The 26,579-nt window shown below is 42.7% G+C and overlaps 1 protein-coding gene across 3 annotated transcripts in view; it reads right to left on the minus strand.

Annotated features, from left to right (window-relative positions):
* Positions 1 to 26,579, minus strand: part of LOC122792248 (phosphatase and actin regulator 4-like) — a 2,537,344-nt gene that overhangs the window by 1,812,301 nt on the left and 698,464 nt on the right. The gene's annotated exons all lie outside the window — the stretch shown is intronic.

Here is a 26,579-nt window from a genome sequence, read left to right on the forward strand (position 1 = left end):
TCTCTCAACTAGGCATCAATCCATATGTTACCAGATGGGTAGCAAACTGGCTCAATGATAGACCCCATGTAATCAAAATAGGGGAAGCCACCTCAAGCAGTAGACCCATAACAAGTTGCATACCCCAAGGTTCGGTCTTGGGGCCTCTGTTATTTGGGATATACTTTTCTGAAGTACAGACCAAAACCAGTGGGCTATGGCTGACCAAGTTTGCAGATGACTGCAAGCTGGGTGCTGTCATCAATTCCCCTAGTGATGTGGGCATCCACCAAGAGGGTCTCACTCACACAAATGACTGGTCCTGAAACATGGCCTCAAGCTGAACACCAAAAAATGCATCATCATCCCCTTTGTGGAGAGTGACGTCCCCCACAAATAATCACATTAATAACAATGTCATAAGCACTCAGTCATGAGGGGTTTGGCCACCCAGGTTGATAGCAACCTGACATTTGGCCACCATGTTGCTTCCATGGTACGGAAAGCCTTCTACACCTCATAAGTAAGGGTATCTCATCCGGGACAAGGAGGTCATAGCATCCCTGTATTCTTCCCTTATAAGGCCCATTATTAAATACAATGCATCATTCAGTATGTACTTTGTAAAGCACATACAGCAGCTGGAGAGACCACAGAGGTTCCTCACCAGGAGAATCCAGGGCCTCAAATATCTACCACACACACACACACACACACACACACACACACACACACACACACACACACACACACACACATAGGCTAAAGGCCCCCTATTCCTCTACTCAGTTTCATACAGACTCTTAAGAGGTGACCTCTGTCTGGCATACAAGGCGATCATGGACCCCATCTTGATGGGACTGCTGATGGGATGCAAGTCAAGCTCTACTCTAGTAACCCACACACACGGTCTCAACCTGGTCTGTGACATCAACAAGACTTGTCAGGACAGATTTGCGTCCCAGAGACTCCCTCATCTAGGGAACAGACTCCCTCTCCACATCAAGCAGAGTACCTCTTTACTCCTTTTTAAGCGCAACCTGGATAACTGGATGAGAAACAGAAAATAATCCCCCTGGGATTCCACTCATGTCCCTGCTGGACAGGAGCATTGGGTGCCGATTTGTCTAAACATGGGCTAAACTCTTGGCTAGGCTTATAAGGACCTCAGGGCCAATAGTCTAGTAACCTCCTATGATCCTATGCATGAAAAAAGACTGGATCTAACAGCAACCTTTTGTTTATAGAAAGACAGGACAATTTGACAGACTGCAACTCAGAAACCCTGCTGATGGATGTGGCAGCTACAGAAGGTAAGGTTTTGAGGAGACAGACTAAGCCTGCAGAAACTGCGGGTTCAGAAGAGGAAACAGCAAGTTTCTCTAATAAAGTTAAAGTAATATTCCAAAGAGGAACTGGCTTCTCTGGCTGAAGGTTTTAGAAATAAAGTACATTTAAGAGAAGCTTTACACACTTTTAAAGAAGCCAAAGACATGCAACAATGGCCCAACTTGAAAACTAAAGTTCGTGATTAAGGTAATTTTAACAGATTAGTAATGGACGGCAAAGTCACACTTTTCAGAAAAGAAGCTACAAAACAAGACCTGAAGAATAAAAAAAAAAAAGGATCCGCTCTGCAGCCCATCAGGAAATCACACTTTTCCTTACCCCTCACATACAAGGAATCTAAGAAGGTGATAAAATGAAAACTACTATATTGAAAAAACAACTGAGTTAGCAATTAATCGAGCTGGAAAACCCATAATCTTAACAGCCTGAATGTCCCCCCTAGAATTTCCTCTAGCAAGTAGATCAGCAGCCTCTTGGAAGGGAGTAAGCTTGAGTGGAGACAAAAGCAGGCAGGCTTGCAGCAAGGGAAAAGTACAGTTTTGTACCTACCATAAATGTAGATGTCCGATAGGTATGCATCTGCAGTCCTAACAAATGGGGTTGTCCTGCCTCAGGCAGCCCTTCGGCGGTCGTTCCAAAGTCTGGGTGGCTCTGGGTCTGGCCCGGCTGATGTCGCGACTTCCCCGCATCGCGTAGCTGCTGGGGTATAAAGGCATCAGCCGGCATTTTTTCCTCAGGGTTTCTTGCCCCAGATGCCAGGTGCCCTCTAGGAAGGCTAAATTTGGATAAATGGAAATAATTCCAAACAGAAGAAAGCAAAATATATATATATACATACAAACAAATACACCATAATAGATTCCCCCAGCTAGCTTAAAGAGGGGTAAATACCCTAGGAATACCACAGAGGGGAAGGAGGGTGGGTAATCCTGACTGCAGATGAATACCTATCGGACATCTACATTTATGGTAGGTACGAAACTGTACTATGTCCTTCAAGGATGCATCTGCAGTCCTAACAAATGGGTAGAATACCATAGCTAATCTGGGGGAGGAGGCACTAAGATAATGATGGTGTAGTTAAGATCCCCTGTAAAACAGCAGTTGCAAAACCTGCTCGGGATCTGGAGTATAAAGGAAGATTATAATGCTTGGCAAATGTATGCACGGAGCTCCAAGTAGCAGCTTCTAAAATGTCTTTGGTAGCCACTCCTCGGGAGGAAGCTGTAGTGGTGGCTGTAGCTCTTGTGGAGTGAGGCCTGATATTTTCAGGAGTTGTCTTTCCATGAAATGAGTAGCAGAATCGAATGCAATTTCCTATCCATTTTGAAATTGTCTGCTTTGAAATTGCTTTTCCTTGCACTCCTGTTGCATATGCTACCAGAAGCTGGTCAGTTTTTCTACTGCTCTTGGTTCTGTCCAGGTAGTAGTGCAGTTGTCTGTGTACATCCAAGGTGTGTAGTAGTTTCTCCGTTCTGTGGGTTGGGGAAGAACGGCAAATGTGTGGCTTGGTTTAAGGATACCCTGGATACCACCTTTGGCATAAAAGTAGGATTGGTTCTCAGAGACACTCTATCCTGATGGAAGATAAGGAAAGGCTGCACTGCCATTAATGCCTGTAATTCAGAGACCCTTCTTGCTGAAGTGATTGCTAGCAGGAAAGCAGTTTTCCAAGATAAGAACTGTAAGTCTGCTGTTGCTGCTGGTTCAAAAGGGGAGGTTAATTTTTCTAGTACAAAATTGAGATCCCATGCAGGTAAAGGTGGTTTCCTTGGAGGCTTTACATTTTTGATCCCTCTCAAAAATTGTCTGAGGAGAGGATGAGAGAAGACAGGAGGATCCATGTTGTACTCTGCTGAAATTGCTGATGCATGTATCTTAATGGAAGAATAGGACAGGCCATTGTAGAACAGTTCTGCTAAGTATTCCAGGATGTGTGCCAGGTTTGCTAGTGTGGCATTTTCTCCCTTTTCTGCACTCCAAATGAGGAATCTTTTCCATTTGGCGGAATATGTTTTCCTTGTGGAGGGTCTGCGAGCTTCCAGGATAATGTCCTTGACCCTCTGAGGTAAATCAAGCTGGTTTTGTTTTATGCAATTTTCCAAGCAGTTAGCTGCAGTGTCTAAGTTTGGATGCAGGGTCTTGTAGTTGTTCTGCGTTAGAAGTAGAGGACATAGAGGTAGATGCCATGAATGCGTCCGAGACATGCTTCTTAGTAGCGGGTACCAATGTTGCCTTGGCCAGTCTGGAGCTATCAGAATTACCTTTGGCTGTTCGTCTCTGATCTTCAGTAGAACTTTGTACATCAAAGGAAGAGGTGGGAAGGCATACACTGTCAGGTCCTTCCAGCTGAACGAAAGGGAGTCAACCCTCCAGGCAAGTGGGTGGTATACTCTTGGGCAGAATTTCTTCAGTTGGTGGTTGTGTGGGGAGGCAAACAGGTCTATCTCTGGCATTCCCCATTTCTCTGTTAAGGTTTTGAAAATATCTGGATGCAGCATCCATTCGTGAGCATCCGTGGTAGTCCTGCTTAAGCTGTCTGCTAGTGAATTTTCTTTTCCTGCAGTTGAATGTTGAGATTCAGGGCCAAGTTCCACAGGTCCATTGCTGTCCGGCATAGAGGGTATGAATGTGTGCCTCCCTGTTTGTTGATGTACCACATGACTGTGGTATTGTCCGTCCTTAGCAGGTGTCCTTGCTGGATGAATGGTCTGAATGCCTCTATTGCATGCTTCACTGCCAGCATCTCCTTTAGGTTTATGTGTAGATTCAGCCGGTCTTGTGACCATAGGCCTTGAATGCACTTGTCTTCCATGTGTGCCCCCCAGCCTAGGTCTGAGGCGTCCGTGGTAATGGTCTGCCTTGGATGTGGTTTGTGGAAAGGCAATCCTCTGTTCATCTGACAGGCCTGAGCCCACCACAGGAATTCTTTTTTCAGACATGGAATGATTGGTATCTGGGCTTCTAGACTGTGTCTGTGCTGAGACCATACATTCCTTAGGTACCATTGTAACTTTCTCATATGCAGCCTGGCATGTGGGATCAATATTATGCAGTATGCCATGTAACCCAGGGCCTGCAAGACTTTCCTTGCAGTAAGCTGAGTTTGTCTTGTTAATACCATGAAATAGACTGGTAGTTGCTTTTGTTTTTCCTCTGTGAGAAAAGCCATCTGAGTTATTGTGTCCAGTTCTGCCCCCAAAAATGTTATCCTTTGAGATGGCACTAGTCTTGACTTTTGTATGTTGACTGTGTATCCGAAGGCTTGCAGCAGTTGTATGACATAGGCCAAATCCTGTATTAATTTTGTCTTGTTGTCCGCTTGTATTAGGCAGTCATCCAGGTATGGGTAGATTTGAATTCCCTGAAGCCTGCAGTGAGCGATTACTGATGCCAGGCATTTCGTGAATACTCTGGGCGCAGTAGATAAGCCAAAGGGCAATGCTGAGAATTGATAATGCTCTGATCCTGCAAGAAATCTGACGTGTCTTCTGCAATCTGGTCGTATAGGGACGTGCAGGTATGCCTCCTTGAGATCTAGAGTCACCAGCCAAGACTCCTTGCCCAATTGCTGTAGTGTCAGCATTTTGAATTTTGGAACAATGAGGTATGTGTTCAGTGCGGACAAATCTAGAATAGGCCTCCATTGATTTTCTTTTCTTGGTACAAGGAATAGTCTGGAGTAAAATCCTTGGCCTTGTTCCATAGTTGGTACCTTTTCTATTGCTCTCATCTTTAGTAAACTGATGATTTGTTTTAGAGCCTCTGATTTCTTGGCTTGGTGGAAGGTTTGGCATTCCTCTCTTTTTGGTTGCAGTCGCAGCTGTGGCGGCACTTCCTTGGTTGGCAGGTTGCCACTGACGACCCCTATAGGCACCCCTAGATTGACCTCTGCCTCTTGAAATGGGCCTATTTCTGCCTCTCTGTGCTCTGGAGCTGTCTGGAAAGGACCAGAGGTTGGACCTGCAAAAAATCCTTAACTGTTTGGACAGATTTTGCTTTTTCTTCCACTTTCTTTAGAACCTCCTGTGCAGGGGAGCCAAACAAACTTCGCTTCTCCATAGGGGCATCCAGGAGTTTAGACTTAACATGGTCTGGTAAGGATTGTTCTTTTAACCAGGCATGCCTTCGAATCACTGCTCCAGCCATAGCTGATCTAAATGAAGCCTCCAGTGCATCATAGCCACATTTTAAAAAATGATTACTGACCTGTTGAGAATTGTGCACCAAATCCTGAAGGGACATACGGTCTAAAGGTTCAGGAGAGGCCAGTTTTTTATTCAGTTGATCTAACAAAAATTCCTGATACTGAATCATGTGAAATTGACAGTTTAAAGCCCTCGCAGAAAGAGTAGCAGATGTATAAACCTTTTTACCCCATCTCTCTAATGCTCTAGATTCCCTTTCAGATGGGAGTGGGTTTTTGGCAGAGGCAGCTGCAACACCCTTAGGGCCCTGAGAAATGGTTTCTGGGTCTGCAGCATGAGCCTTATACAAGTGGTAGTGAGAATCCGGGACCCTGTAGTATCGGTCAGGCTTTGCAGGGGCCGGGAGAAGAGAATCAGGGGTAGTACTGGCATCATTGTATGCATCATCAACAACTGAAAGTACAGGTGGAATGGCTAAAGGCCTATGCTGTGGTAAGTGTAAAAAAGTCCTTAGCCTTTTCCTAGAATCTGAAAAATCCTGACCCTGCCATTGGAAGTGTTCTCTCATGGAGTGTAGGGTTTCCCCAAAAGAAAATTCTTCTGGAGGAGAGGCAGAAGGAATGGAGTCCTCTGCATCAGAATCCTCATAAGGTGGGTACGGGCCTTCCTGATGGTCTGATACATCTGAACCATCTGAGGAATAGTCAGAGGACAGAGGTTCAGGGGGTTCAGCCCTAGGCCTCTTATCAGGAGGGGGTTGTGAGGCCCTGTCTGGGTGAGGATGGGATCCCCTGATCAAAGAAATAAGGTCCTCAGCAAGGCTGAGGATCTGTGAACTGGAGGTAGGCCTGTGAGAGGGAGCTTTTGAAGGCAAGGCCTTGGAAAGTTTGGCTGCTTTAGCCCTGGAGAAAGCCTTGATAGACATAGAAGCAGGGGGTCTAGCTGCCCCACGTGCAGGAGTAGAGATGTCCAACGGAATAGTGTCAGACAACTCTTGTGTGCCTGCTACTTCAGAAGGAATTTCTGTAGCCGACTCAGCCATGGCCTGTGTGGCCTCGGTTATCGGAGGCATGCTTTCGGCCGAAGGGAGAACAGAGGACTCTGTTTCAGCTGAAACAGAGACACTCGCGGTAGGCCTGACCGTGGTTTCAGCCGAAACTGCTGGCCGTGAGTGTCGGTCCTTTTTCTTTTTTAGCTAAATGTGTAGTCTCCGCTCCGGCATTTTATATGCAAAAGTGGAGCCAAAAACTCTTCAGCGAACTCCGACCCGCCTAAGAGTCCAGGAGGCACAGGCTAAACAAGCTGTTACGTCGTGGTCTGGGCCTAAGCCAGGAAGGCAGTAAGAGTGAAATCCTTATGAGGAATTTGTTTCCCACAAGTTAAACAATTATTTACTTTGTCTGACATCGGCTGAGGCAAGAAAGAGTCCCCAACGCTTACTCTAGCTTTTAGAAGTCTTCGGTAGCTGAAATCTCTGAATCTGACCGACCGGGCACTTGCAACAGCTTCTGCTTCGGCACCACGCTGCAAGAAAGACTGAGGAAAATGGCGCCGGCTGATGCCTTTATATCAGCAGAGGCCAGACCCAGACTTTGGAATCCGGCCGACCGAAGGGCTGCCTGAGGCAGGACAACCCCATTTGTTAGGACTGCAGATGCATCCTTGAAGGACATCCAGGCCTTTTTTGGCCAAAAGTATGCAAAAGGAATCACTTTTCCCTTATGGAGCTTTGATTTCTGAAAAAAATTTGTCAAAGGAAATGGCAGGGAAAACTGCAGAGAATACCCAGAGGTCAGGCTTAAATCAAAGTGTTCCAAATTTGACCACTGTGGGGGGTGAGATAAGGGAAATATAATCAGTTATGGATGCTAGAAATAGGCTAATAATATACAATGCTTCAGAAATATTGGTGACTGAGCTGGTCTGCTAGACATCTATCTTTTGAAATGTGAGTGGCTAACAGAAAATGGCCATTATGGCTTATCCATTGCCAGACACTCGTGCTTTCTCTGCAAAGAGGTAACAAACACATACCAGACATCACAGTTATATACCAAGCTACAGTCAAAATGTCAGAGTGAATGGACAAATGTCCACTATGCAGAAAATCTTGGAAGGCCTGCAGAAAAAAGGAGCAACCCCCACCTGCAAAACACTGATGTGTAACAGCCTCCTAGAAGGATCACATCACTTGGGTTGTTCGCTTAGAGTGTTACTGCATCCTCCTACACGAAGAGGTATCAGCTGTAAACATGAACAACTGATGTCCAAGGTAACCAGCCTCCTGGTAAAAAGGTGGTTAGTAATAGTCCACCTGAGGTACAACCTGCAAGCTATGAACAACTTCACAGGAGCAGTAAGGGTATTGGTTCTTTTTCCTACAACCAGTCAAATAGCATCCAATGAATGATGCTTACATGAATCTTGGCATATTGAAGTTTGACAGTGGAAGCAGACATCAGATCCATATCTTGGGGAACTATTTCCACTATAAAAACTGCATTGCTAGAAGAAACAGAATCACCTCTAGAATGTTTGTGATTCTTTATAGGGGTGGAAAAGCTCAAATGCTGGTATCCAAGGCAAAGATAATACAAACCAACACCTCAGTTGGCTAAAACTGGTACTTTGCAAAAGTTTAACTGTTGTGAGACAAGCAAAGCAAGACTCAGCTAAGCAAGACTCTCTAGACACTACAGTCAGGCCACAGTCATTCAAACATGGCAAAACAGTGGTGTTTTGGAGCCTGATATGCACTGGAATTACAACCATGCACTTGTGAACAACAAGAAGACAGAGTTAAGCTTGAAAGGAATGACTGTGGGACCAGCAGCTTGTTACATATTCAAGCTGAAAATGGTACCTCTTTCCTGAAAGAGACAAGCAACATAAGCCAATAAAAACTAAGTCTTTAAAAGTCACATTTTCTCACACAAAACACACAGAAAACACCTCTTTATTTTACTTTGTACATCTGGCAAAGTATTTTAAACAATTTCTCCACAGAAAAAAAAGCTTGCATCTACTTTAAACAGCTTTTAAATGGACATGAAAAAGTACACTTCCATATAAAAGTACAGTTATGTCTCATGACTGCCCAATAAAACAAACTCCTCGCATATAGTACAACAAACCAATATTTGTTTTTAATATGGAATGTTTCCCCCCAAAGGGAACTTACCTGCCTAGCAAAGGAAAGTACAGTTGTGTACACTTACCATAAATGTAGATGTTAGAGTGTATTCACTGCTGCAGTCATCACATTTGGGTTATCTGCTTGCAGTATCCCTCAGTCGGCCTGATTATCAAAGTCTTGGGTCCTGCATCGGTTGCTGTCTCATCTTCCATGATACAAAGCACAACGAAAAAAAAAAAAACAAAAAAAAACACACACCTTTATCAAAAACAAAGCTGGGTACAAGACCCTTTCTCAATGATACACATACACGGTACATTAAAATTAGACATTAAATACACATCAATACATCCGTGACCATAGCCATGGTCATGTGACTAATGCATTAAAATAATTACATTACTTATAATTTTAAAACATAAACAAGTAAAATTAGATAAAATTCATACATACATATATTTGCTTACTTTTGTGTACTTATATTTACATGCACACATATATACGCAAATGCATTACCTATGTTACTTTAACTTAGTGTGTTGTACTTTTATTATTATTATTATTTTTATTTTTATTAGAACAGGTTTTAAGGAAACATCAAAATTGAAAGTGCATGTAAATATAAGTACACAAAAGTAAGCAAATATATGTATGTATGAATTTTATCTAATTTTACTTGTTTATGTTTTAAAATTATAAGTAATGTAATTATTTTAATGCATTAGTCACATGACCATGGCCTCTGTCACGGTGTGATTAATATGTATTATTTCTGTACTGATCTTAATGTACCTGTGTCTGTCAAAGAACTTGTGTCTACCTCAACTTTTTGTTAATTTGATAAAGGTGTGTGTTTTTTACCTCAACTCTTCTGTTGTGCTTTTGCTTTTGCAGCAGTATATACTTGGTGTTCATCTTCCATGATGTCAGATAGTCAGGGGTATAAAGCACGCAGCTGACGCCATTACATCAGTTTTTCTTGCCCCAGATGTCAGGTGCCCCCATAATGGGAAGCAATTATATATACAAGGTTACACCTCCAACAAAAAAGCAAATACACTAAAAAGCTTTAAGCATAGTAAACAAGAATAGAAATATAGCCAATAGAAGTCAGGGGGCTGGAGGGAGGGTAACCAGGGCTGCAACAATGAATACACTCCAATATCTACATTTATGGTAAGTGTACACAACTGTACTATGTTCTTCGTGTTTCGCCATTGCAGTCATCACATCTGGGTAGATTCCCAAAGCTAAGGCTGGGAAGAGGAAATCAGATAGCATTAGGACCAGCTATAAGGCCCTGCAAGACTGCAGCGGCAAAGCCAGCTCTGGATTTAGAAAAAAATTGGCAAATGGTAATGCTTGGTGAAGGTATGTACAGATCTCCAGGTAGCAGCTTCTAGGATGTCCCTGGTAGGGACACCTCTGAGAAAGGCTGTAGGGGTAGTGCAGCCCTGGTTGAATGTGGCCTTATCCCCTGTGGGGTAGGTTTTCCATGGTGCTTATAGCAGAATTGAATGTAACGGCCTATCCACTTAGAAATGGTTTGCTCTGAAATGGCCTTCCCCTCTGCCCCTTCTGCAAATGCAACCAGCAGCTGTTCAGATTTCCTGAGAGGTTTAGTCCTGTCCAAGTAAAATCTAAGTTGTCTGTGCACGTCCAAGGAGTGTAGTATTCGTTCCCCTTTGTTCTGTGGATTAGAAAAGAAGGTTGGCAAATGAATGGACTGATTAAGGGCCACACTGGACACCACCTTGGGCATGAAGGAGGGATTGGTCCTGAGGGACATCCTGTCTGCATAAAAGATGATAAAAGGCTCCACTGCCATGAGGGCCTGTAATTCAGACACTCTTCTTGCTGAAGTGATGGCTAAAAGGAAGGCTGTTTTCCAAGGAAGGAATTTCAACTCTGCATTTGCAGCTGGCTCAAAAGGAGGTACAGTGAGCTTTTCCAATACAAAGTTAAGGCCCAGGCTGGAGTAGGAGCTCTCCTGGGTGGTCTTAAGTTTTTGGCCCCTCTGAGGAACTGCTTCAGCAGTGGATGTGAGAAGGGTGGTTCTGTGTTACAATGAGCTGAAATAGCTGAGGCATAAATTTTGATGGAGGAAAAGGAAAGGCCCTTGTGAAGCATCTCAGTTAAGTATTGAAGAATCTGAGGTAAATTGGGCGCTGCTGTGCCCATCCCCCGAGTTTGGTTCCAGGAACAGAATCTTTTCCATTTTTCAGCATAAGATTTTCGAGTACTAGGCCTCCTTGCCTCCAGAATGACATCCATCACTTGCTTAATGAGGGATGGTAACGGAGAGGTCAGGTAATTAGCCAGGCTGTCAGGTTCTGGGTTTGAAGCTGTGGGTGCAAAATCTGGCCCTCCTGCTGGGACAGCAGGGGAGGGGTCTCAGGCAGGTGCCATGGTGCCAGCAGTGACACACTGCACAAAAGGGGGTAAACAGTGTTGGCGTGGCCAGTCTGGTGCAATCAGTATTGTCCTTGGTTTGTCCTGTTTGATCTTCAGTAGTACCTTGGAGAGGAGAGGCAGAGGGGGGGAAGGCATAAACTGATAGGTTTTTCCAGGTGAATGACAGGGCATCCACTTTCCAAGCTTGTTTGTGGGGAGTCCTTGTGCAGAATTTGTCCAAACTGGTAGTTCTGGGGGGAGGCAAACAGGTCTATCTCTGGGCTCACCCATTTGTTTCTCAACATGCTGAATATCTTTTGTTCCAGTTTCCACTCGTGTGGGTCCATGAGATTTCTGCTTAGTTCGTTTGCCAATGTATTTAAGCTTTCCTGGCAGGAACTGAGCCTGTAGGTGCACTTGGTAGCTCAAGGCTGTGTTCCACACAGCCATGGCTAGTCTGCAGAGAGAGTATGAGTGGGTTCCCCCTGCTTGTTTATGTACCACATAACAGTGGTGTTGGCCGTCTTTACCATTAATTGTCCTGGAAGAATGTGGTCCTTGAAGGCTGTGAGCATTATGTACAGCTAACATTTCTTTTTGATAGATACGCAGGTGCATTTGACTTGGGTTCCATTTCCCCTGAATGCACTTCCCTGTCAAGTGAGCCCCCCCATGCATAGTCTGATGCATCTGTTAGGGTTTGGGTGGCAGGGGGTAGAGTGAATGGCAGTCCCTTGTTTTGGTGGCAGGCCTCTGCCCACCAAAGGAACTCTATCTGTAGACAATGTATGATCGGAATCATTGATCCTAGATCCTGAGAATGTAGACACCATAGGCTTTTTGGATACCATTGTAGTTTCCGCATATGCAGTCTTGCATATGGAATTAGGAGAATACAGGAGGCCATGAAACCCAGGTCTTGCAGTATTTTCCTTGCAGATAGCTGGGTCTTTGTGGCCAGTAGTTTGAAGTAGGCTGTCAAATGAACTTGTTTCTCTGGCATGAGGTAGGCCATCTGGGAAGTTGTATTCAAGCTTGCTCCCAGGAATACAATTTGTTGGTAGGGTACAAGATGTGATTTCTTTTTGTTTATGGTGTACCCCAGAAAAGTTAGCAATTTCTGTACAAACGCCAGATGATTCAATAGTATGTCCTGGCTTTCTACCTGAATTAGACAACTGTACAGGTATGGGTATATTTGAATATGTCTTTGCCTGCAAAATGCAATGACTGGAGCTAGGCACTTTGTGAATACCCTGGGCAGTAGATCAGCCAAAGGGCAGTGCAGAAAACTGATCGTGCATGTAGCCTGCTTTGAAGCATAGGTATCTTCTGCAAGATTCCCTTATTGGGATGTGCAGGTAGGCTTCCTTTAAATCCAGTGTTGCCAACCAGGCATCTTTTCCTAGCATAGGAAGCAGCTGATGAAGAGTTAGCATCTTGAATTTTGGAATCAACAAAAATGTGTTTAGGATAGACAGGTTCAGGATAGTACGCCAATAGTTGTCTTTCCTAGGTACCAGGAAAAGTCTTGAGTAGAAATCTTTTCCCCTTTCTTCTTCTGGGACAGGCTGAATAGCCTTGATACTTAAGAGAGAGAACTTGCTTTTGAGCCTCTGCCCACTGATTTGGGGGTAGACTGGCCAACCGTTTGGGGTTGGTAAGGAGTGGAAGTGGAATCTGTATCCTTGGGAAACTATATTTAAAACCCATTTTGTCCTGGGTAATGAGTTCCCAATTTTTTGCCTGCAGAGCAATCTTTCCCCCTAAAGGAATAGTCAGTTGTGCAGGGCTTGGAAGTTTTAAAGTTACGTCATTGAGAGTTTTCCATAGTGGGAAGTCTTACTACTCCCTGCTTTGGAAGTGGGAGCCCCCCACTGCTTAGTCCTGTGAGTACCTTGGGACTGAAGCCTGGGTGTTCTGCTGGTTCTAGGTTTGGACTGAGAAGGCCTGGAAGAGGCAAGAAAGGACCAATTCTTAGAGGGCCAATGCCTACTAAATCTGGGAGGCTGTACTGCAGGAAATCTTTAACAGTTTGCATAAATTAAGCTTTTTCCTCCATCTTTTTAAGTACTACTTCTGCTTTGTTGCCAAACAGGCGGTCTTGGTTTAAGGGAGCATCCAGCAATTTAGCTTTAACATGATCTGGCAAAGATTGCTCCTTAAGCCAATCATGCCTTCCAAGTACAGACCCAGTGACAGCAGCCCTGCAAGATACCTCTAATGAATCAAAACCACATTGCAAAGTATGTTTTCCAACTTGTTCAGCAGAATGCATTACATCCTGTAAATCTTTAGCACAGTCAGGAATCAACATATTTTCTGTTTAAGCAATCCAATAATATGCTGCTACTTTAACATATGAAACTGGCAGTTTTAGGCCCTAATGGCCAAGGTTGCATAGTGTATACCTTCCTACCCCATCTATCCAGCGCCCTGGAATCTCTATCAGAGGGGGTAGGATTTTTGGCAGTAGTAGCCTTAACGCCCTTAGGTCCCTGTGAAATGGTCTCAGGATCCGCAGTAGGATTTTTAAAGAGGAACTTATGAGAGTCAGGAACCCTGTAATACCCATCAGGTTTTCTGGGAGCAGGAGGTAGAGAGTCAGGGGCCAGGCTAAAATTCCGAGAAGGCATCATCAACAATGTCCAGTACAGGAGGGATAGCTAAAGGCCTGTGTTGGGGCAGGAGCATACCTCTCAACCTGGAAACATTAAAAATCTGGACAAGGGCCATGAAAAATAGGTACAAATCTGTACGCTGATTTACATCTAATTTGCGTACATAATTACATAACCTCGCCCACTCCAATGGGATTGTGGGATACCAACTTTCGAACACAAACTGAAGAACAGACAACCAAAATATGGCCCCAGAGTCCCCCTGCAGCCATTCCACTGTCCCATTACCTGGCTATTTCACCCCATTTACCATAAACACTAATGTGTGCATACTGTTTTACTTTTACGATGATTATTTGGATTTTATTTTTACATTTTTGCAGCACATCAATGCACAAACACCAACAGACATCGATTAAACAAAGCAATACTGTCTCACAATGAAAGTAGACTTAGCATTAAAACTTCTCTGCCCTTGAAACTCACATTCATTGAAACATTGAAACCTGCACCACATCCAAAGAAAATGCAGGTGACCAGTGGTGGATAAAGATTACCTTTGGGCTGTTTTCAAATCATTGGCCCCTTGCACATAGAACAAGAAACATACATGTGTTCTTTTCTTTGATGCACCTACCTGAACATTTTTCCAGTAGGTTGTACTGTAGGCAATGAAAGAAAATGCATGAACCAATAATTACAAAACCGCCCAGTTCAGAACATTTCCATTATAAAAGTCTACTTCGACAACCAGACTATAAACAGAATGACAGTAGTGTAAGCCATAGGCATCTTGCACAACTTCTCACACTTATTTTCAATTTCAGTTTTTTTTTTTTTTTTTTTTTTTTTTTTTTGGGCGGGGGGGCAAAAACCAGGGACACATTTTAAACATTGCTTGTATAATTTTGGAAAGTTGCTATAATAATATGTTGCAGTACCACCATGCAAGTTACTGGGAAGTCTTGAACCCATAACACTATACACTACAGTCAGTGCAAAATACCACTATGCTAAATCAGCAGTTTAAACAGCACGAAGACTGAAACTTAATGGCTATCATTTAGTGAATTCAGTTCTCACCATAGGTCTCAACCTCTTAGCACAAAAAAAAAAAAAAAAAATCTGGATAAAGTTGAGAAATGGTGGTGGCTAGGGACTTTAGGCTCTTTTTACCGTGTACCAAAGGTACAGGGTTTGAGCCTAAATACCTCTAGCAACCAGGTGTATTACAAGCGCATAGTGCTTAGAATTTGTAATCATTACACAAATAAATGTGGTATGCGATTGTTTTCCTTAGTAGCCAGACTTCTGAGACTAATCAGATTACCAAGGAAAATTAATCAATTTTCAAGAAAAGCAGATCAAGCTACAGGAAAACAGTGTGTATAACGTTTATGTAACTCTAGGTTGAAAACTTAGCATTAAATACTCATATTTGTGCTACTGTAGTGCAGCCTACTAAGGCGTCACACTTTTGCTTACAGTTTATGTACCACTGTTACTGTTTTCATCAACCCACTTTACAATGTTAGGTGAATACAAATGGTAACCTAAGACTCTAGTCTCATTAAAAGTAATAAACCAAAACAGCACCAAAAAGATGCAAGAGCAGGACACCCAAGAATGTTTTTTTAACGTAGTCACAGTTTAATAGTCGCTGTTCATAAACTTTGTCAGAAACTAAACATTAGTTTCTGATGAAGTTTTTACGAACAGCGACTATTAAACTGTGACTACGTTAAAAAACATTCCTGGGTGTCCTGCTCTTGCATCTTTTTGGTGCTGTTTTGGTTTATCAGGTTATTGTGCAACTTTGCCTGGTTTGGCTGTGTTCGAGTTCTCATTAAACGTAGTTACTGACCAAACAAAAGTGACAGGATAAAATATAAAGAAAAGTATCACATACACTGCTCAAACATTTAAATATTCAGCTAACCTCAATGACTGTGCGTGTACAGGTGCGTATCTATGTATATACTTGCTTGCATTTTAGTTATTTTACATTTGTCAACCAGTTAGGAAGGCTGATCAAAGGACCATTTGCGGCACGTAGGAAGACACAGTGTTCACATATAAATGGCAATATTTGATTTTGGCCATTTTAGTAGTAGGCATTTTTATACAGTGCAGCTAAATAAACATAAAACACTAAAGAAAGAAACTCAAACGAGTATAAATATAAGGATTCTTTGCAATATTAAGTGTACAAACATTGTTGCTCAATAGGAAGTAAAAACAATCACTAAACAATCGAGGAAAAATGTAGTATTTATAAGTAGATAATATATAGTGTGTGTTAGTCAGTAGCATCACTGGAATATTGTAACATTCACCTCGGAAGGGTATCAGTTCATGTGTAGCACAACACTCATACTAAGTTAAATAGGGCTTGCTTGAATAGAATAGCACTTGTACTAAGTTAACCAGGAAATCAGTAGAATTTGAACATCTTTAACTGGTATGTAGTACACAGAGCACTGTGATTACACACACACCCTCTGTTCCTTACCTAAAGCAAAGTCCCGGCAGCAGCAGATTTAAAGCCAATTTCGGTCTTTGCAAAGCATTCTTCCAAAGTCACAGACAGTTTTCTATCCGCAGAAGAAGCCAAGCGGTTTCTGGATGCAAAGCAGTTGAAAGCAAATTCCCGAACTAAGCATCCAGCCAAAGCAAAGCATTTTAAAGCAAAGTCCGCTTCTTTCAAATTCACTTCCCGCCTGCTCGCACCAGCCGGAAATGATGACGTGAGCTCCTTGAGCTCAATTCCGACTGGCTGGTAGTGCTGACGGAGCTGACATCATCGCGCACAGGATGATGTCAGCTCCGCCAACGCAAAAATTTAAAAAATAAAAAAAAAACAAAAGCAAAAAATCAGAAATAAAGGGGTGCCACTCGAGAATCGTGGCACCCCTTCATTTGGACCCCAAAACTCGGTAAAATCAGAGTAATTTGGGACGGTTGGGAGGTATGGGCAGGAGTAAGAAATCCCCAAGCCTCTTTTTGGAGTCAGAGTAATCCTGGCTTTCCCAGCGAAAATGCTCCCTAAGAGTATGCAAGGCTTCAGCAAAAGAGAAATCCTCTGGAGGGGAAGCAGAGGGAATGGAGTCCTCTGCATCAGAATCCTCATAGATAGACAAGGGTAAATCCTGGTCATCAGAAGAAACAGAAATGTCAGAGTCCTGATCAGAAGAACCAGATGGAAAATCAGTCCTAGGTTTCTTAGAAGGGGAAGGTGGCTTCCCCTGATTAGAGTAATAAGGTCTTCAGCCATTCTTATCATTTGTTTTTTAGACATTGGGGCCTGACCATGCGGTCTGGGAGTCGGTTTTCTAGGTATGGATCGAGTTTTAGGCCTTAAAGAAAATGGCGTTGGTTTAATATGCAAGTCAGTAGGCCTGAATACACCCTCAGAAGCTGGTGCCCTCACAGCGGCTCCGGACCAATCCAAGGCAGACATCTGCAGGCTCCACAGTTGAAGAAACATCTCGTGGCAGACTCCGAATGGGTCTCAGTAGAGGCCTGCGAATCTGAAGTAGCGGGCATCAGCGGCTGCGAAAGTGCCTCACTGAGTACAGGCGAACTGGCAACTAGCTTAGGAGAAGCGTCATCGACAGCTTTGGACCTATGCTGTCTCTGTCTTTATATTTGCATTTTTTCATAATGTCAGTAGTCGGGTGGCTTACCGAAGCCATTTCTGGATAATTGAACAGAGCACCAAAATATTTAGAAGTGTAAATAAACAGACGACAAATAGTTCAAGGTTTGAATAAGGCACAAAACCAACTGTGAGGTACGTCGTGGTCTGGGCCTAAGCAAGGAATGCAGTACGAATGAAAATCTTTATGAGGTATTTGCTTTCCACAAGAAAAACAATTGTTAACTTTTACTGATATTGGTTTAGAGCAAGAAAAAGGTTCCCCAATGGGGTACTTAGCTTAGTTGAAGACTTCAGTTCTGAAACTTGAAAATGAAAATTTCAGGAGTCTGCCGACCTGCACTTGCGAACTGCTTCTGCTTTGGGCACCGCATGGCAAGAAAGACTGATGTAATGGTGTCGGTTGCATGCTTTATACCCCTGACTAACTGACGTCATGGAAGATGAAACCGCAACCGACGCAGGACCCAAGACTTTGATAATCAGGCCGAATGAGGTCTACTGCAAGCAGATAACCCAAATGTGATGACTGCAACAGTGAAACACGAAGATAATCAGTATGTGCTGGCTGCAGATCCTAGGAAAGCACAAGCCCACATAGGAGTGCTCTGTTCAAGTTAAGGAAAGCTCTGGATGGCCTGGCACCTAACCCAGTGTTTTTAGTCAGCTTAGCTAGAGCTGTTTGGGTGCATGGAAGGTGCCCTTAGGCTTTGGAAGCTGGACAGCTGTTATATCCTTGTCAGGATACAACCCATAAAGCTAAGGCTACTGCAGCACTGATCAATATGATGAACATCTATCATTCTATGAAACAGAAAATCAATAAACGGCTGCTAGATATAAGAAAGAAAATTACCACCAAATATCAGCATCAAAACCCAAATAGCCAATTTCTTTAAGGATATATTCATTATCCCATTAAAACTTGGGTTTGTTTCTAGCAGAGTTAACAGAGGTTCTCAAGACAATAAAAGCAAACAAAGATAAAACGAATCCCAGACACATTTCTTTTTGAAAGATGTTTGATTAAGAAGTTAGTAATTTTAAATTTGGGCTTGCTTTTGAACATTACCTTAACTACATGAATAAACTGTGAAACAATTTTTAAGGCTCAGGAACAAGTGAAGTATTTAATTTTGACAATGTATTGTATAATGCATATTTAAACACTACTGCTGCAAGGTCTATATGTTGCTAAGTGTCCGTTAAATAAACACTGTACAAAGCTTTGAAAGACATGCAAATGGGGTTGACATACCATAAATGTCTGGTATAAGTTCAAAGCTGCAGTTTAGAGATCATTTTTTCCAGATATTTTAGTAATCCGTTACTGATTAATGTCTCTGATGGACTTTTGTCCTGCTCTGGAATTCAAATTATGATGGCTAAACTAAAATAAGCATCTAGACACCAATTAGAGACGGGAGAACAAAAAAAGTTATAAAAACATGGAATCCCGTACTTTGATAAATAATACAGATTTGAGTTGTTAAATTATCTGGGTCAGGGTCTTTTTCTTCTTTTAACTGATCTTAAAAGTTCTCTAGGAAATGTTTTATGTTCATCATGAACAAATATTTGTCTTGACTGGCCTTATAATACAAATGTATTTTTTGGAAACATGTGAATGCCTATCATTTTGAGCTGCAGATTATTACCTTAACAATCCCACTCTTTTTAATAGGCTGTAGTGGTTAACTGTGGTCAGTCTACTATTGATAGAAATGCTATTATTTATGCTTCTACATTACTTTAAAGTTCTTGCTTAATGAAGATTGAGGAATTTTAACATGCATTTACTTAATATTTACAATAATTAAAGAGTTTAACAGACATGCAAATTCCATTATATGTATTTATTTTAATAAAGCAGGGCCAAGTAGCAATTTGTTTCACACATTACTTATGTTTTAATGGTGCCCATCTGAATTTATAAGCAATGGATTGTTCAAAATTCATTAATCCATTCTCCGATTTTCCACTTAATCCAATTTAGGGTCAGAGGGTAGACGGGGTCTATCCCAGCATTCAATGAACACAAAGCAAAGAAAACCGATTCTGGAAGATTCCCAGTCAACTTCAGAACACATGAACACACCTACCAGCAGTTTGACAGGATCACCTATTTACCTTAAGTATGACTTTGTGTTGTGGAAGGAAACAAACATCCAGCTAGAAGTCACAGGATCAAACAGAAGACATGCAGACTCTATAAAGGAGACACTAACATGTCACAAAGATTTTCTAAGCATATAGCTACAATTTAAATAATTAAAACTAGGGTTAGCAATCTATCTTAAATGGGCATTCGAACATTGAATTACCAGGGTAAAAAATACTTGTGTAAAATCGTAACATAACCATGGATGTCCTTCTCTTCCATGTTGCAGTACTCATAACCTTTGAGTTATCCTCCACTCTTCTACACGAATGTCCAGCCAGTATGCAAAAGCTTTAGTCACTGTGAGGTATGTGGGATGTCTGATGTTGGCCGTAGAGATGTCTGCACATACCTTCCCCAGAACTAAATGTTCCAATTGGATCCCAGTCCCAGGATAGCTGCAAAAGTCTTGCATCATCCAGCAAAGTTTTTTTTTTGCACACACACACGCACGTGTGTGTGTGTGTGTGTGTGTGTGTGTGTGTGTGTGTGTGTGTGTGTGTGTGTGTATATATATATATATATATATATATATATATATATATATATATATATATATATATATATATCCATCTATATCTATCTATATCTATATCTATATATATATATCTATATCTATCTATATATCTATCTATATATATATATATATATATATATATCTATATATCTATATCTATATGTATATCTATATATATATATATCTATATATATATATAAATATATATATATATATATATATATATATATGCATATATATATATATATATATATATATATATATATATACATATACACACACACACACACACACACACACACACACACACACACACACACACACACACACATACATACATATATATATATATATATATATATATATATATATATATATATATATAGGGGGTTGAAGGGTGGGATAGAATACTGCAACACAGAAGAGAAGGGCATCTGTGGTTATGGTAATATTTTACACAACCATTCTATGTCCTTCTATTCACATGTTGCAGTATAACCTTTGGGTGAGTGCCAAACCTCAAAGGGAAGAGGAGGAGGGTGGTTTAGAACGGTTTTCCTAGAATCAAGGCAGGATTGCCCTAGCAAAACCTGCTCTAGATCTGGAAATGTGGTCCAGTCTGTAGTGCTTGGTGAAGGTATCGACAGATGTCCAGGAAGCTGCACTGGAATGGATGCAAAGTCCAGCCCTTTGAAGAAGACTCCAGATGAGGCCATGGCTCTACTGGAGTGGGCTTTAATTTTTGAGTTTAGATGTTTGCCTTGGAAGGTGTAACAAAAGGAGATGGCCTTGGAAATACAGGCAGAAGTAGTCTATTTTGTCACTGCTTTCCCTAGAGCTCTGGGGTGAAGAGAGACAAACAATTGCTCTGATCTCCTAAGGGACTTGGTCTTGTCTAGGTAAAATCTTAGTTGTCCGTGAACGTCAAGGGAATGCAGGGCACTCTCACTGTCATTTTGGGAATGTGGAAAAAAGGTGGGGAGGTGAAGACATTGGTTCAGGAACAGCTCATTGACCATCTTAGCCATGAAGGGCGGGTTAGTCCTTAAGATCACTCTTATCCTTGCAGACTAAAGGGTGGGGTAGCCATGACTGCCTGCAGCTCCGACACTCTCTTGGCTGATGCAGGGCCACCAGCAGCACAGTTTTTCAAGTGCAGTGTTTTAGAGAAGTTGCAGCTGCTGGTTCAAAAGGAGCAACAGAGAGCTTCTCTAAAACATAGTTCAGGTTTTATGGCAGTGGAACTGGTCTTCTGAGGTGTAGTACTCCCTTTGGGAATAACTTCACTGGAAATAGAGAGGCAAGAGGAGGGTCAAGAGGCAGACAATCAGAAATAGCAGCCAGGTGGGCCTTAAAAGAAGAATGTGTCAGGCCTGCCTGCAACAATTCACACAGCCAGGACAGCACTAAGGGGATCTCTCCTTGAAATGGGTCTAACTGTCTTCAGACATCAAAATTAGAACCATTCCAATTTGGACAAATAAGATCTCCTAGTATTGGGTTTCCTGGCCTCCTGCAGGACATTAAGCACATCCTCAGTGTAAGGGCGTCTGAAAGGGATCACACACACGGTTAGGTTCAGAGATTCCAAGTGGGGATGGATTAGGAATCCCTTGTCCTGTGTCAGAAGGTCCACTCTGTGAGGTAACCTGTGATTATTCCCCCCGGCTAATTGCAGGAGGGGGAATCAATGCTATCTTGGCCAAAAGGGAGTCGCCCACAAGATTTTTTAGTTTGTCCTGCTGAATTTTCAACATGATTTTTTGTAAGAGTGAGAAGGGGGAAATGCATAGAGAAACATCCCCTTCCATGAGATAGAAAAGGTGTCCAATGCCCTCGCTAGGGGGCTGGGTACTCTGGTACAAAAGTGTGGAAACTGTCTGTTCAGATGGGAGGCAAACAGATCTACTTGTGGTGTAAAATCAACTGTGGACTATGTCCAGGAACACATCCCTGTGTAGCATCCATTTGTGGGATTGTGACATGGACCTGCTCAAGGTGTCTGAGTGTTCTGAGCTAAGGGAATGTAGACCACCTGCAGGGTGACAATGTTTGGCTGCCAATTCCCAGACCTGGAGTGCAAGCCTGCATAGCAAGTAAAATTTTCTTCTCCCCGTTTGTTCACATACCAGAGAACTGTAGTTGTCTGTGAACAATTTCAGGGGGCCTTGCTTCAGAATGTGTTGGAAGGCCCTCATTGCAAAGATGATGGCCTTCATCTCTCTGATATTGATGTGTTCACTCTTGAAGGTGCCTGTCCATGTGCCTTGCACCTTCAAGCTGCCCATGGCAGCTCATCACCCCAGGTCTGAGGCATCTGTGTACATTTCTCAAAAATGGGCTGAGAGGATGTAAGGCAAGTCCTGGGTTGAGGGACATTTGATCCATCCACCAAAGGATCTCTTCCTTCGGGATGGTAGGAAGGGGATGGTGTAGTCCAAGGGATGGGCATGTTGGGTCCATGTGGACCTCAGGTATCACTGACATTTCCTTATGTGGAGTCTTGCCAGTGGCAACATGGGTATAGTAGAGGCCATATGTCCTATGAGTCTGAGATATTCTCTTGCTGTCATTGTAGTGGCGTGGAATATAGACAGTAGGTATTCCTTCAGGTTTTCCACCTTTTGGGGTGGAAGGAATGTTCTCATAACATCTGTCCTGATTCTGCACCCCAGGAAAACTTGGTCCTGGAAAGGGTTTAGTTTGGACTTGGGGAAATTGATGTTGAAACCCAGGGACTGCAGAACAGAAATTACTTTTTGGAGATGGATTTGTAGGGAAGTGGAGCAATCTTGCCTGGGTCAGGAAGTCACCCAGGTATGGAAATATTTGAATATTTTGGACTCCGCAGTAGGCTATTACTGGGGCCAGACATTTGGTGAATACCCTTGGAGCAGTAGATAGTGCAAAGGGTAAAGCATAGAATTGAAAATGCAAGGAACCCACAGAGAAGCGTAACTACTTCCTGTAACTGGGCCTTATGGGGATAAGTAAATAAGCATCTTTGATGTCCAAAGTAGCCAGAAATACGAGGCACTTGCAGGGGGAAAAAAGAGCCTGGAGACTAAACATGTGAAAAGTGCGTACTTGTAGAAAGAGGTTGAGGTGGGAGAGGTCTAGGATGGGTCTCCATGGGCTATCTTTCCTTGGGACTAGAAAAAAAAGTGTGGAGTAAAAGCCCTTTCCCTTCTCTGACAAGAGAGACAGGTTGGATAGTCTTTTGAGAGAGGAGACTTTCCAAGAACAGTTTGGAAAAATGGAAGTTGCTTCTTCAGTGGCTGTGGGATGCCTCTTAAGGAGAGAGAAATGATCCAGGTCATGAAGTAACCCTTTTCTATAACTGATAAGACCCACTTGTCTGAGGTAATGTTTTGCCAGACAGGAAGACAGTGGGAGAGTCTTTGGGAAAGGGGGATAGAATCTGGAAGGGGTGGAGAAGGCAGGTAGTTACAGACTACATGCTCTGCTCTCAAACTGAGGTTTATGATCGTCTAAGCAGGCTTGGAAGGAAGCTGCTGCTTCCTGGAGTTCTTTTTGCTTCTAGAATGAGTAGTAGAAGCAAAATGTTTTCTGATGAACTGCGTCTTAGTGGGATAATTCCCATGTAATTTAGGGACTGGAGACACAAACAAATGCTTTAAATCCTGTAATTCTTTCCCTTTTTGCTGAAGGGTCCTGAAAAGCTCTGCCACTTTGGCCCCAAAAAGGGCAGAATTGTCCAGGGGTGCATCCAGAAGCGTAGCCCAGATATAGTCAAGTAGGGGTTGGAGTCTCAGCCAAGAGTACCTCCTGAGCACTGAGGCAGAAGCTGCAGATCTGGCTGAGGCATCTGCAGCATCATAACTGCATCTGATTGAGTGTCTTGTCACTTGAGAGGACAATGAGACGAGATTAGACACTTGAGTCTTAGTAGGAGAGTCTGGGAGAACAGCCAAAAGTTTAGAAACTGAGACAAAAGTGACAGGGCATACTTAGACATGTGCGTCTGTTAGTTAACAGCCCTAAAGGCCAAAGTGTCAGAGGTGTATAATTTTTTGCCAATGCATTCCATAGTCTTACTGTCCTTATCAGTGGGAAAGACAGTGGTGGAAGTAGTAATCTGGAGGGCTTGTCTGCAGAGATTGAAATAGTGCCTGCATCTGCAACAGGGCATTTGATTAGAAATGTGGCCCCTTCTGGGACCTTATAAAACCTGTCAAGACTTCTAGAGGCTGGGGGATGGGATTCATGATTTTTAGAGGCTGCATAGAAGGCGTCTAAAAAGGCTAGTAAGACTGGTGGTATAGCAGAAGGTGAAGGGGTGTCCATTTGTAAGAGTTCATAATATCTCTTTTGAACCACAGTCATTTTAGTGGAGTCGCATAAAAAAAAAAAAAAAAAAAACACTCATTCGAGAGATGGTTTCACCAAAGGTGATGTCCTCTCCGGGGGAGTGAAGAATCTTAAGAGTCTTCAACTTCAAATGGAAAAGGACCTTCAGTTTGAGGCCTAGGACTGATAACTGGTGGGGGAGGGGGGCAGCTGGAGGGGAAGCAGCTACTGCAGACCTAAGGCCCATGAAGGCATTAGATAAGTTCTGTGAGAAAGCTAGCCAATCAAGCAGGCTTTCAGAAGGTGGAGAGACATGTTTTGTCTGTTTTCTTTTTAATGAAGAGACAGGCCTGTATGGCGTAGGGCCTAGGTTCAGATGGCTATATACCAGTGGAAGGGCCGGTCTGAACATCCGTTCCAAGACAAGGTTCCCCCTTGTCGTTGGTGCCCGACATCTGCATAACCTTCACAGACGTGCTTTCAGCCCTAGGTTCTGTGGCCTCTAACAGTACCCGCTTTATCTGAATTGTCTGGTTCCATACATTCCTCCAGGTGAACGTCAGCCACAGGGAGAATGTCGAGTGGAAGAGGTGCAGCAGTAGGTTCAGGCCTTGAAACTTTGGCCTTTTTGGTGGCTCAATGGTCTGCCCTGACTGCTCTTCCATTGCCAGAGCCAGGCATTTAAGATGGTTTTCCAAATAGATGTTTAAGGTGGTGCAGACGGCTGCAAAGAGTCTTAGGAATGAAGACTTGAGAAACTGTGCACGTTTTATGGTTGTGGCTAATCCCTAGGCAGAAGAAGCATAGGTTGTGGGAGTCCTTATGGGGGATCTGTCACCTGCACCTACACTTTCCTTTCCTGGATGACATGAACCTGAGCAGGCATGCAGTGACCAAAATAAGAAGGAAAAAAGGCCCCAACGGGGTACTTATCTTAAACACAAATGATCCGATGGCAGAAATGGCAGGATGAGCTGACATTCGACTGGCGGCAGAGAAGTTCTGGGGAAGGTACATGCAGATGTCACTTTTATGGCCCATACAGCCTACGGCCGTCAGACATCCCATGCACCTTGCAGTGACTAAAACTTTTGTATACTGGCTGGATGTTTGGGTAGAAGAGCGGAGGATAATCCAGAGGTCTGACACTCACAAAGAGAAATTAGCTAGGCTAAAAATGAACCACAAGAGCATGCAGCCTACTACTTTACTTACAAGCCTATAAACCTAAACAAAATACGAAAAGGACGGCTGCAATGTGGCCAAAGTCGGATAATGTAATAAACAGGGGCTAAAACTAACAAAATGAGATTAACTTCTATTCACAACTTTTGACAAGCAGCACAATGGCACATCATTCTCAGAGATGCAACACAAGGCAAATTTAAGAAGTACACCACACAGTGACTAACAGACTGAAAAAAGACAAATTAAATGTGAAATGAGTGATAAAACAGTTAAGTATAAGATCGGAAAGCAAGCTTTGGAAGTGCAGGCTTTCTCTATGCAAAACTAAGTAGAAGGACATAAGAACAATGTTGGATCATAGTCAAAAGATGGCAAGGAGAAATGGGTGTGTGAAGAGCAATAAGACTATATTACAGAGGAAAAGGGAAACGGGACAATACATTGAAGATAGCACAACATTAACAGATGCAAACGTGAAGCACAAAGGAAGAGAGGGAAGTTGGGAGGTATGCCTCTCAACTGTCCAGACTTTCGCATAATGTCCAGATTTTTTACTCATATTTGTGGTCCATTTCTCATAAAATTGTGGTTTTCTGTCACGTCTTTGGCAAATCATTAAGGATTAAAATCAGAAAATAATGGCAGACATTTGAATTAATAGACTCCTTACCCTTCAGAAAATTCACACAGATATAAAACATGTTATTTTATCAACTTTCTAGGTTTGTAAGAGCAATATAGCAATATTTAAAAAGTGTCCCTATTTTTGGGCCTTTGTTCTCCCCATGTGTTGCATCTTTGTCCAGATTTCTTGCTCTCAGAGGTTGAGAGGTATGCTGGAAGGCAAACTGCATTACAAAAGTCACAGAACATCAACATACAGGAAAATAGCAAAACTAAGCAAGAAAAGCAGACCCCCCCCCTTCCCAAATAAAGGTCTAGCAAAGCAGGACTATATAGAACATATAAGAGTGTAAACAGTCATTGAGTAAAGGGACAAGAAAATATGGGGAAAAAGAAGGTAACAGCTTGCAAGTCTAAATCTCAAAATGCATGCGCTCGAAGCACTCCTCAGTATGGAGAATGTCGACATCTGTGCAGTAACTGAAACCTGGT

The sequence above is a fragment of the Protopterus annectens genome, chromosome 1.part2 (genome assembly GCF_019279795.1).
Source record: "Protopterus annectens isolate FY-2018-M chromosome 1.part2, PAN1.0, whole genome shotgun sequence".
Taxonomy (NCBI): Eukaryota; Metazoa; Chordata; order Ceratodontiformes; family Protopteridae; genus Protopterus; species Protopterus annectens.